Raw genomic sequence first — 14,084 nt, 5'->3', positions numbered from 1 at the left:
AGAATCCATTTGAAACTCATTGACTGTTTTTTATCAATCTAGAGGTTACCACTCCTAGGCCTGTGCACCAACTCCGACAGGGTCAGAACAGTGCCTTTCGACTCCGACTTAAGTCGGAGTCCAAAACTCATTTTGATTCTGACTCTGAATGGAATTAGAGCTCAACTCAGATCGAAAGTCAAAATTATGAATTCCGACCAATTTCAACCTTCGATTGGAACTCCGACTTCTAAATGGGCCCAATTGGGCCCATTCCGAACCCTAAATAAATAATAATAATAATATAATTAATGTAAATACATAATTCATAAAGTCCTATTCAATGGTTCAAAACATTGATAATAGAAAAACAGTACATTTCAAACTTTGATTAAACAATCCATAAGAAAAAACATATTGATTCAACTAAAAGGAAAAATATCATCTGCAGCACCGTCCTTGGTCGTTCGTCATACCTAAAATTAAGATAAAAAGTTCCCAATCAACAAAAGTAACCAAATTGATTCGAAAAATAGAACACAATAAAAGTAGAATTTAATTACCATTCATCACCAATAAAGATTAAAGTTAGTTCTGTTATCAACTTATTCATGCTCCATCAGTCATCAACAATTATGTTAGGGTTCACAATTAAATATGTAAAATGATAAAAAAAAAAAAAAAGTTATATAGATTTATAAAATCATAATAAGAATTAAATAATCATTGAAATACTTAAATAATTATTGCCACAAACTTTAATAATAATAAAAAAAGTAAAATAATATATCCGATTCAAGCCTATAGCTCTCAGAATTCATGTCAATGCTATTTAGTCTAATGCACGAATCACTGATCCAGTTCTGTGTGCAAACGAGGGCCTCTATGGTTGACGATGACAATGAACTCCACAAAGCATCCAACACTCGACCTCCAATGCTAAACGCCGACTCAGATACAACCATAGTAATAGGTAGGACTGTACAAATAAACCGTCTGGCAGACCCGGCCGTTTTTTCGACCCGACCCGAACCGAAATACCGACCCGTTTACAGGCTAAATCGGAAACGGGTTATACCGTAACCGTTTCTATTTTTATCGGGTAATACCCGTAACCCGTTTCCACCCAAAATGTGCAGCAGTTCAAGCAAAACACAGTTTTGATTCTCTCCGTCGGCGTTGCTCTCTTGCTCAGAAGGTCTCCCTCAAGTCTCCACCTGATTTTGGGAATAATCTATAGGTATTACTCTCTCTCTCTCTCTCTCTCTCTCTCTCTCTCTCTCTCTCTCTCTCTCTCTCTCTCTCTCGCTTTGTTATTGTGATTTCGTACGTGTATGCAGTATGGGTGGATGCTTTTCTACATTGGGCATTCTTTAGATGCAATGTTGTTGTCTCGGTCCTTAAAATGGATTGAAAAATGGGTGTATAACAGAGACGATCATAAAGAAAAGAACAGACTACACGCCCTGAATTGAAAAACATCATACAGGAAAAGTATGGATTATTATAAAGTATTCGTATGGATAAATTCTCCATTTTCTGATTTCTACTTCCATGTTTTGCACGGGGGAAAAACTAATTTTCTTGGGAAAACAAAGCCTATGGAAGAACACTGGAAGTGAGATGGTATGGCTTTATGTAAAGTATGGTTATGAAAAGGAAGCTTGATAAGAAATGTTTTTTTTTTTCTTTTTAATCCGTTTCTTTTGGCATTTTGACAAATAATGAAGAACATGTATCTAGCTATTTTTTGTTTCTTATTCAGAAAAAGGGAATTTGTTCTCTCTCTCTCTCATTTATGAAATTATGAGTTTCTCCATTTAGTATATCCCCTGTTTCAGGAAATGTCTTTGAAAACCTAATTACGATGTAATAAAAAGTTAGTTAATGTAAGTGATGACACAACAGGACAAGTTGAATGTTTTCTGGCTTTTAGCTTTAGCTTTTTGTGCCATATTTAGAGAGTAGAACGTGTATTTTCTTTCTCATTTGTTAGTATCATGGAAAGGAATTGGTTGGGGAATTGATTTCTCCAAACCAGAAGCATACTCAGCTTTGGCCTCCAAAGGCTTCTCATCTATGTATAACCCTGCCTATAATTAATTACCTGGAAGCTAATTGATGTTATTGGGACAGATCCAATTTCATCTGAATGATGTTGAAGGTTGAGACTTTCTTGTAAATCTAACATCTAAGGTGCAAGATTCCTTCAAATTCTTTTCTGGGAGTTAACATCTAAGGTCCAGGTTTATAAACATTTACCTACATGTTTTTCATATCACGTACCAAATTAAAGTTCTCTCCTCACTGCAATAACCGACCAAATCCGGCTCCCAATATTCTTTCTGAGCATTAAATTCTATGTACGTACAAGATCAAGCTTGTATAGCTATGGCTTCATTAATTAAGAAGTAGAATATGAAGACAAAAACACCAAAAAAGTCCTATAAATACTAGCCTGGCATGACTTTGAGATCGACTTATGAAGTCAAGTTATGAAGGACTTGGAAGAAAGTCATCAAGAATTCGAATATGAGATCTTAAGCAGCAAAAAAGGACCCACCCAAAAGAAATGAGGATGCGAGCATTGTTAGCATCAACAATCATACTTTAAATCAAAAGCACTTCAAAAACAGTATGTTTCATGTTAATCTTTTATGCAATTTTGTGGTCCTGAACTGAACCCAGAAAAACATACTTATAATTGGCGTGGCAATAAAAGTTTCTTGAATCAGAAGATTTTGGTCTTTTGTTTCAGCATGCTGTTTGTAGGGGATTGTTGGGATTTGGTTTGAGTTTGTTGGTGGGTGGATCCGAAAGATTCTGTGTGTCTTTCTTTGGTTTGAGTTTGGTGATATATATATATATATGAACAGGAGAATATCATCGAGATCTCATCGTTAGCTATGGAGCAGTGCCTGTGATCGTCCCAAGAGTTAGTGAAGTCCACATGCTGCTGGAAAGCTTTGAGCCCATCCATGGAGTTCTTCTCTGCATATCGACCCATCCCTTTACGATGCAGAACTGTCTGGTTTTTCACTGGAAGAACTTGAAGAAGTTAAGGAACTGCATGCAAGTGATACCACCATTGACAAAGAGAAAGACTCCATTGAACTAAGGCTCGCAAAGCTTTGCCTCGAAAGAAACATACCGTACTTGAGAATATGCAGGGGATCACAATTAAATAATCAACGTTGCATGTGGGAACATGTATAATATAAATATTTACACATACGTGGCCCCCACCTCAGAAGTAAAAAAAAAAAAAAAAAAAAAAAAAAAAAAAAAAAAAAAAAAAAAAAAAAAAAAAAAAAAAAAAAAACCGGGTCGGAACACTATTCCGAAAACACTGTAGGGTCGGTTAACGGGTAACAGGTGAGCAGAAGACACCTAAATCGGTCCGGGTCGGAATATCTTGATACCGGGTCGGGTCGGGTCTATGAACAGTCCTAGTAATAGGAATGGCTAGCACATCTTAGGCAATATAAAAAATGAAGGGATATTTGGTAGAATTAACATTCCACCAAGTTAATATCTGAAATACAACACTAGGTGTCTCGACCTTTTCCATAAAATATCGTTCAACCTTAGAAATATACTGCATAATATTCCTCAATACAACGAGTTGATAATACTCACTCATAATATTGGACACAATGCTCCATCTGGGCTAAAGTCATCAGAATGAGGTGTCGAAATCGAGTGTGAGGTACTCGCTGCGGATGAAGACTGACCACTATTACTATAGTGGTTGTATAAGTCATCGAGATCCATTTTAAGCACTCTAATAAACGACCAAGCCTTCATTGCCCCAAAGATGAATTTGCCCAATATTCTATCATGACCAACTTGATTCGAGGGTCAAGGATCACAATCACAAAAAGTAATCTATTTATTTTATCAACTTGCCCCCAATATTTATTATATTTGGTCTGCATCCTCTGAGCCATAGCAGATAACAGTCTACTAGGGTCATCACAACCTTCTTGCAAGTGGTAGTGTAGGGTCGATGCCTCGCTGAACCACAACTTTGCAGTTATATATGTGGATCCAGATATCCACATAATAATGTCATAAAAAATCTACAAAAATGTGACAAAGTATCCCACACTCATCCAATCATATGTGTCCAGGGAATCGAGCCCCTTTCCTATAAGCTCCAGCAAAGCATACTTAAGACCCCCATCGTCCACTTCCATCCGTTCAAATACTTTTTGATACTTCTATGCCACATCCAACATTATGTATATAAAGTTCCTTCGAGTCAGAACATCCAAGCACAGCGTCTTAGAACATGAAATCTCAAACTGTTATTCTATTGCTATGAACTTTTTGAGCCTTTGGGGGGAATCTCTCACATACCGCACAATGTTGCGGACTTTGATAATGGAATCGTCAACCTCTTTTAACCCCTCAGTAACAATCAAGTTGATTATATGAGCACAACATTGAATATGGATAAACTCATGGCCCTGAATGACATCGTCTCTCACCCTCGTATTCCACTTAAACCATTCAATTGCAGTATCATCGACACCAACATTGTCAATTGTAATGTATAAAACTTTCTAAAGTTTCCAACTTTTCAAACAATCATCTATCTCCGCCTCAATGAATGGCACCCTTATGATCAACAATTTCTTTAAATCCAATAATCTGTTTTTTCAAATTTCATTTGCTATCAATATAGTGTGCTGTGATACACATGTAGGAAACTTTCTGTACAGACGTCCATGTGTCAATCATAAATAACACTCTCTAGCCAGTGGTCACAAACATCTTTCTCATCTCAGACTTGTCTTTTAAATGGATTTTCATACAATCTTGCATCACTGTATACCGTGATGACAATGAAAATCGTGGCTCAAGCAGTTTGACAAACTTTTGGAACCCTCTTTTATCAACTGTAGTAAAAAGCATCTCATCTTCAATTATCATATCTACAAGCGCACCCTTCAACATCTTATCACTGTATTGAGGGATGACCATTTTCTTAAGTTGTATACCATCAGTCGCCATAGAAGTTTCGTAACTAAGCTTGGTCTGATCTTTGGCCTCCAATCCATTCGCTATTGTATACCTATGGCAACCATTAAGATGTGATATCAAACAAGCAGTGCCTTTCTTCTTTGAATGACATCCAACATGTGAACCACAATGGTTGCATCTCGCCTGCAGTTCCTCGGGATTACCGTCAACTTTGGTGAAATATTCCCACATCCACTACCTTTTTTTATTTGATCGTGGTTGTGGTGGCCTCATAGATGGAGGTAGTACATTCGGCTCATCCCCAATAACCATCTTCTTCTCCTCATTAAATGTATCCTCATCTTTTACGTTTACCACAAGTGAGAATCAATTACTTGCACTAGAAGTTTGTGCTCTGGAAGTGGATCTAAATCTCCGTGTTTAGAACGGAATTGTGGCATCCTGATCCAATTATGGAGTCCCACTTGGTGTAGCATCCATATATGGAATATGATACATATATATAAACATCAATACTCAATTCTCAAAAATGTGCCTCCATCAAAAATTCAAAAGGGTAAGTTTTATACAGAAATGGGGGAAAATGGGAAAAGATAAAAACTAAAAAATAAAATGTGGAAAAAAGATTAGAACTAAATACAAGCCTTGTGTCTAACACTTATTATTATATGAAGATTATAAGCAAACTTATTTGAACTGTGAAATCTTTGAATGGGAAATTGTGATGTTTCCATTAGTTATTTTGTATAAGCAAAGCATGCACGTATGGAGATTTTTAATTTATTAAATTTGAATCTTTTGTGTTAGGTTTTTTATTATCATGTTTGTGTACTGGAGTTTATGGAGTAATTGAGGCTTAGAAGGTAGCTTTTGGATATATCTCATCACAGGATCTCAAGGACAGATACGAAAATTAATAGATAAGTGTTCAGCAAATGTAATAATTTTTTCATTCTTTTCTTAAGTTCGTTGTTTTTGTAATTTATGTGACATCATTTCAAAGTGAAATCTTGAATTTGCATGCTTGGGCATGATATAGTAGAGAAGTTAGTCTCTTGATATATGCTTGATTACTTAAAAATTGTTACTTGAAAACTACACATACATATAGAGAAGGTTAAAGCATATTGCACATAAATGAGTCATGTGACATTGGCATGACAGAGAGTAGAAAAGTGCATCTACGAATTTGATATGAACTTTTCATGACCCATGGAGTGTTCATATACAAATCCTGTAGTTTATATTGTTGGTAGTTGGTAACATTATCCTTTTCTATTTTTTCTATTTTTTAATTGGGTTTTTTACTTTTTTTATGTATTGTATTTGCTATAAAGGGATATTAATCCCCTGTTCCTTCCTTTTTTATATATATTTTTAACTTAATGAAATCTTGCATATAAAAAAATAAAATAAGATTAGGGATAAAAAAGAAGAAAAGATATTTAATTACAATCTATAGTAATATAACCAAATGGCATTCAAGCAAGCACAAGTGTAACAGCCCGCTAGAAATTTAATTGTGAAATTTCTATTAGCTTTAGGAACCTCGTGAACACCCTATAAGTTTTCACGAATCTATTAATCGTATAGGTTTTAGTCTAACTACATAGTTAGTGTTATTATTTACTATGGTATCCAAAGTGTGTTTTTGATTATTGGAGATAGTTAGAAGTGTCAAAATGTATTATGGTTTGTGCCATTAGACTCGGACGGTTATTTAAGGTCTTATGACGCAATAACACTTTTTCATAATTTCGTGCGAAACGTATGTTCAAAACTGAAGATATTATTGGATAAAAATATCTTAAACTAATTTTGTGTATATTATTGGATAAAAATATTTTAAGCTAATTTCGTGGATATTATTGGGTAAAAATATCTTGAGTTGATTTTTATAGATATTATTAAGTAAGAGAGTCCTACACTCCACTCTCACTCTGAGTAAGAGAGTCCTACACTTAACTCTCAGTTCGGGTAAGAGAGTCCTACACTTAACTCTCACTCCAACCTCATCTCTTCCATATCTCATCCATAAATATCTCCAGCCACCCCTCCCCACGAAATTATCTTCATTTACATTTTCCATTAAAAGAATATCAAACACACTCTCTAGGACAGCTTTTAGGAGTTCTTTTGCACGCCCATTCGAAGCTCTTATAAGTGTTTTATCATAAAGTCTCCTTCATATAAGTTGTTCCTTTTTTAGTCTAATTTACGTGGATATCTTATTTGTCCCATTTGAAAATCATTTGGTCAGTCAAATATTATGTAAACTATAGAAAGGTCATTCTGGGAGATAAACTGGAGAATATGTTATAGTTTGGAGTTTTTGACCAAGCTAATGGATAGATATGGGTTCAAAATTTTTATAGAGTATTGTTAACATGTGTATATGATTATTGGTTGAGGGTTTTTGCATGATTAAAGGTTTTGATGAAATATTTTCTTAGATTTAGAAACTTAGAAACTGGAAGAGGAAAAACAGTTTCTGTTTTGAGAAAGTTTAACTCTTTGGTGGTCTAAACCTATTCCAATGACTTTGATAATTTTATTGGAGGATCCTAAGCATCTTATATACATGTTATATTATTATTTTGAAGATATTTGATGTTAGTTTCAAAGATATGAAATTTTATGCAAAGAGATATTTAAATAAGCCAAAGTGTGGATGTTCTTGGCTAAATTTATGTTTTGGTTAATTTTAACCATGTGATCTTGAATTAGAAGCTTATATATATTTTAGGACATCTTTTTAAACCATGTGATGGTTTGGTTTGAAGATCACATATTTATAAGTCATAGATCAAAAGGTTGATCAAAACAAGTTGGAAACAAAAATCAATGGAAATAGCATATGAGAATTTCGGCCCTATGGAGTTTTAATAGTTGTGATTAGTTTTAAATTTTTCTAAATTGATATTTGAGTTGAGGATAAAATTTACATGAGGCATGTAAATTTTGGTGACTTTTGGAGTTAGTATGCAAAATTCTTAAGTTATGGGTAAAACGATCATTTTTCTACATGTAGAGAGTAAAATGGAAATTTTACTCTTGAAGTTACTATTTTTCATATTTCAAGTTATTAGTGATTTAGTGCTAACTTTTAGAATCACTAATTACAGTTCCTCGTGATCGCGTTTGAGATTTTATAAGAAACGCGGAGATCGAGGTAAGTTAGCTTTTAACTTACTAGCAGTCTACTGTGTATGTGTGATAAGTAAAGGAACTACAGTGTATGTATGTGTGTTATCATATATGTCATGTCATGCCAAATTATCACGTAATTGTCTGTTATACAGAATTTATTTAGTCATCAGTTTTTATCTGTTACATAATATATTCTGTCATGTATTGCTGTACATTACAAGTACGTCATGCTAAGTATGCCATCTATTACATGTATGTCAAGTCATGTAATATTCACTGTTGCAAGTATGTCATGTTAAATATGTTATCTATTATATGTTATGCCATGTTACGAAATATTTCTATCTCAAGTTGATCATGTATTTCAAGTTATGTTCAAGTCACGTTATGTTACGTCAGGGCTTCAGTCCTTTCCTATTCCAGTCACATTTCATCTTGATTACTTATGTATGGGGTCACAGCAATTGTGATGCATACACTACGTGAGACACAATAATTGTGACACGTAGAATACATGGGGCCACAACAACTGTGGAGTATGTATTTTTCATGTTAAGTCAAGTCTGTGTAGAATACATGGGGCCACAACAACTGTGGAGTATGTATTTTTCATGTTAAGTCAAGTTTCAGAACAAGTTCATGATAAGTCAAGTTTCATATCACGTTCATGTTAAGTCAAGTTTCAAAAAAGTTCATGATAAGTTAAGTTTCATATCATGTTCATGTTAATTCAAGTTTCAGAGCAAGTTCATGCTAAGTCAAGTTTCAGATCAAGTTCATGTCAAGTCAAGTTCAGTTCATATTTCAATTTAAGTTATGTCAATTATGCTATGTTGTACGCCAAGTTATGTTTTAATTACTTATGAATTTAATTATGCATTTATGATTTTACTGTCATCCATGCATCATTAGCTTGTGTGGAAGCTTTTTTTGTTAACTTACTGAGATTTGTAATCAAATCTCACTTTGGTAGTCCCAACTACCGTTCCCCCCGAATGGTAGATCTTGTTACAGGACCTGAAGGAGAATCATGAGTTGATTAACTAGACACAGTTGACTAAGCGACGGTGCGACATCAATGTTAATATAGTAATTAACGTAAATTACTACTTGTACGATTGAGTTGCATCTCTAGTACTTTTTGGATCATAACCATTTTGGACTAGTGTTGTGATCTTAGTTGTTCAATGGGTTTTTATGTATGAAGTATGTTTTAAGTATTTGGAATATTTTCAATTTGGTGCATAGTATTGCTAAAGAAAAAATTTATCCGCTGCGAATATTGCATATTGTTATATGCATGTTAGGAACATTGCATCTTATATGTCATGAACGGGGGCAGGTAACCTTGTGTTGCATGTCTCGATGCTTCAAATGTCCATCCGATCCCAAACGGAATTTGGGGGCGTCACAACAAGCATTCTTGTTACTGATTTAATGTCACAAGCATTCTTGTCTGGTGAAGATAGAGTAGACTTGCATTTCACACATGCATTTTTTGTTAGCTCGAAAGTGGTAGTAAACCACAGTTTGAGATTATATTGTAGTTGTTTTTGCTTAAACAGTTAAACGTGTAGTTTGGAGTCTTGGACAATGTACTTTTTATGAAGTTTTCTTATATTTTTTCTCAGTGACATTTCCACAAACACGTTATGTTTACTATCCAAAATCAAGAACTTTAACAAAATTCATCACAACCATTTCCTCAATATAGAAGTACATACAATTATCTAACCTACACAATCCAAATTCTAAAATCAATAACCAACATGAATAAAAATTAATAAAATGAATTCAGAGTAACTAAAATTCCAAAATATAAAACCCTAAAAAATTAAAATTACCAATTTACAAAAAGGGCAGGACGAAGGCACTATGGCAACAGCGGCATGAAGAAATCTATGGCGTTTGAGTGATTGAGTCTTTGTTAATGGCGGACTTGTGCTTGGTAGTGGCATCACGTGGCATGAACTGTGAAGAGTGAAGTCTGACTTTTGAGAGAGGAGAATCATGAGACCAAGAAAGAAATGAAGAAGGAATTAGGAAGAAAGAAGAAAGAAAGCAAAGGACCAAAGCTATTAAACCGGTGTGCAAAACGACGTCATTCCTATTTAAATGGAACAGCGTCGTTTTAGTTTGTCTGTTGAAATCATCACAGATGCATCTGGATTTTTTTTTTAAATAATCAGAAGTCGGAGTTGAAAGTCAAAAGCCCACTAGTCTCTAATTCTAACTCCAACTCCACTTACAGAATCGGAATTACTCCGATTCTGACTCCAACTTCCGAACACTCCGATTCCATCAGAGTCGGAATCGAAGCGGGTATTGGTCGAAATTGGAACCTTCGAAAATTTGCACATCTCTAACCACTCCATTTTTACTCACTCCAAAGTAGACGAAGGAGTTTCATTAAGATTATTCCCCATCCTAGCATTTGAGGTCGTGACAAAATTCATTTTCATGCTATGCGTAAAAAATATATTTCATGACATGTGCATATATAGCAAGTTTTCATGTGAAAATGACCTTTATATGCAATATATTAAAATTGGTGAAAATTTCACATGTCAGGTAAGCAAGTAATAAAATACTCAATGTATCATATAACATTTCATGCTAAAATGGTATTTATAATATGAATGTGGCGTTTACACAAGAATAATAAATAAATTATTTAAGAATAAGTTAGAAGTTAACTTACAAATTTTTCAAGTTTAGATAATTGAAGTGTCTATAATCAAAGTTATGTTAAGTTAGGATATGAAATTCTAAAGAAGATGTTCAAAGTCAAAGGGTTCAAAAATTCAGTATTTACAAAACTGCCCCTATACTTAGCAAAATTTCACTAAAGCCCTAAATTTTCACTATTTATATTTTTTGCCTCAAAATTCACCAAACTTCACAAACCCCATATTTTCTATGTTCTAAATCCATATATGACCTTAGAATTTCAAAAATCAAATCACAACTATGCCAAAACTCATCAACCTATGGCATGCATCAATGTGGGTTTATTTGTGATTTCAAGCCTATAGCTTCTATGATGCATGTGTACTCAAATTCATCAAGTGATAATAGTAATTATAACTTTAGAGATAATTAAAACTTAGGCATTAGGTCATACAAGTTCATCCCAACAATTAAACATGGCTTCAAGGTCTTAATTCTAATTAAACCATCCATTAAGCATATGCATGATGTTTCTAGCTTTCCTCACCCAAAAATATTTCAAAACTTAGTTAAATCATGCAAACTCCATAAGTTAAGCATAAACTAATCAAAACCGATGCATGCTAGATGATCGACAAAAGATAAAATTAAATCATATTATGGCATGCTTCCAATATCGAGATTAAACCTTCAAAATTCATTCCAAGATACTAGTGAATCATATAAAATCATATCAAGTCATGCCATAGCTAAAAACTTGACCCAAATTAATTTATTTCACCAAAACATCAAATTTGACACAGTTTGACAATAGCATGCTAATCCTTCATTAAAATCAATTAAACCTCATTCTCATGCCATAAATTAAAGCATAGTATTTCATTCTAACACTTAACAAAAGACAGAGCAAGATTACTTACAGAAATCGTGGCTCTTAAAGCTCCCAAAATAACTTTACTCGATTTCACTCTATTGCTCACTAAGGACGAGAAATGCTCTCAAGACTCGAGAGAAGGCTTGGAAGTGAGGTGTGGAGAAATGAGGAAGTGAGAGAGATATTTATAGGCTTCAAGAGGGGAGGGGGACGTTAGTTTTGGCTCCAAGGAAGTGAATGTGAGTGGTGGAGGTGGGAGGTGAAGTGCTTTGAGTGCAAAATGCCAAGGGTGACATCACTTGCTTCAGTTCAATAGTAGTCTAAAGTGTCATAATTTCATTAGGAAGAGAGCTAGAAGATGTGCATAGGTGTAGGGGCTGCATGATTCAGATTTTTTAAACAAAAATTCACAAGACAAGCAAGCCATAGCATATGGTTTTGGGTTTCCTTCAAAGTTGTCCAAATTTTTTTATCCTCTTTTGTCTCATCCTCTTGGTCCAATTTGGGAGAATTATGACCATCATTTGAAGGCTTTTTCAGGTGAGGAAGAGACGCATAAGTGGTTGTCAATTGATCATGCTTGGGCAAAAAAAGAAAGGGGCGAAGTGGGTGATAGTTTAACCAAGTGATATCAAGTGAGTGTCTCGCTTTGAGCCAATCGGTTGAGCTACCTTGGAGAGATAATTGGGTAAGTTAGCACTTGAGTGCTTTGAAGCACTTCCAAAGAAAAAATAACAAGCGAGGTGGCATGGGGTAGTGACCAAAATGGGTGCAAAAAATTCAATTGAAGCCCAAAGCCATTCAATTTGGTTTCAATTAGGCTTATAATGGAATTGGTTAGGTTTCTTGGAGTTGGGAGCCAATTTGTCCAATGTTAAAACTGAACTAGAAGGGTTAAGGTGATGTGTAAATGATGAAATTATCTTTGAAAAAATGGTGTAAATGACGTGGGCTATGGAGTAATTTGGTGCAATGCACATGAATGTGCACCTAAGTGCCGATTGGTGCTAACTTGGGCATTGACATGGCTTTGTTTCTATGGATATGTATTGGGTAAAAATTAAACTTCTAATTTAGTCTAAGAATAATGCAAAATCAATAATAGAATCAATAAATTTCAGATAAAGAAAAATGTGGAAAATGATTTGAAGAAAAATTAAGCTTAAAACATGGTTTAGAAGTTAATAATTATGTATAAGTTGATTAATAGTTTTAACTCAAGTTAGAAGCTTAATTATGGTCAAGTGGGAACCTTAAGGACATGTGGCACTTCTTGGGCTTGATGGAAACCAATAGTATGGTGCATGTCTGTTTCAATTGGAATATTGAAATAAAAGACAAAACTTTGAGCTTCATAGGTTGGGCTTTTGTTGGGCCATCTGTGCAAGCCTTGGTTGTGGGCTTTGGAGTGGATTATTATATAGACCTTATGTCCAGGTTTGTGGGGCCTAGCTATGGACTCATAGGCCTACTAGGTTAGGTCCTAATCTTTGGATCTTTCCTCAATTGGGTCAAAGTTTTTAATCTTATTAAATTAGGCCTAACGATCTTATGCTTACTAAGTTGGACCTAATATCTTGAGTCTAATAAGTTAGATCTATAGTCTTGGGTCCAATAAGTGAGGCCTAAAATTTTATGTCTTCCAAATTGAGCCTAAGGCCTTCACTCCTATTAAGTTAGGCCCAATGGCCTTATGTACTTTACATTAGACCTATTTTCTTGCGTCCTCCAAGAAAGGCTTAAAACTTTATATTTTCCACATTAAGCCTAAAGCTTTTTAACATCTTACTCTTAGCCCATCACATCCTTAGTACATAAGGACCCTAAAGTCTTATTTCTGTCAAGTATGGCCTAAATTCTTAGTGTCTCTTCTAAGCCTACCCAAAAAGTTTGGACCCTTAGTAAATCACTATTTGGGCCTTCTCCAAGTCTATCAATTTAATCCAAATTAATTAGCCCATTAATATGGCAACTCTCCAATATGCTATGTGTCATTCTTCCATTGGCCTCTTGGCATGTCACCTCAAAATTAATAAAGTACTAAAATCTCAAAATAAAATTACAAAACTAATCAAGCTCCAAAAATTTCATTTTCCTCAAAATCAATATTACACTAGAAGCTTAATAATTCTAACTAAACCCAAAATATACTCTCCTATTGCCAACTCAAAAATTAAAAAATGTTCTTATTTCCAATAGCCCAACTCCTAATTAATTAGGATTAAGGTTACTAAGGTCAAGGCCTTAGGAGTTTTTTAGGCGGAGTGTTACAATTAGCCTAGATAATGTTAAATATAATCATGGAGTGCACAAGTATCATACAATCATTTTAAAAAAAGAGTAGAGTCTAGTATTAAAAAATTAATTTTTTTACGTGTATATTATATTTACTCACTTTTTTTCAAAAAAATAATACAGTACT

The 14,084-nt window shown here is 34.3% G+C and overlaps 1 long non-coding RNA gene across 1 annotated transcript; it reads left to right on the top strand.

The window, feature by feature from the left end:
* The first annotated feature begins 1,112 nt into the window (after positions 1-1,112).
* LOC122289506 lies at positions 1,113-3,233 on the top strand. Its single transcript, XR_006236178.1, has 2 exons — positions 1,113-1,219; positions 2,856-3,233. It is a non-coding gene; the product is annotated as an uncharacterized LOC122289506 (long non-coding RNA).
* The last annotated feature ends 10,851 nt before the right edge of the window (positions 3,234-14,084 follow it).

The sequence above is a fragment of the Carya illinoinensis genome, chromosome 12 (genome assembly GCF_018687715.1).
Source record: "Carya illinoinensis cultivar Pawnee chromosome 12, C.illinoinensisPawnee_v1, whole genome shotgun sequence".
NCBI classification, from domain to species: domain Eukaryota; kingdom Viridiplantae; phylum Streptophyta; class Magnoliopsida; order Fagales; family Juglandaceae; genus Carya; species Carya illinoinensis.
Note: the sequence above shows the minus strand (reverse complement) of the source record. Positions and strands in the feature narration are given on the sequence as shown.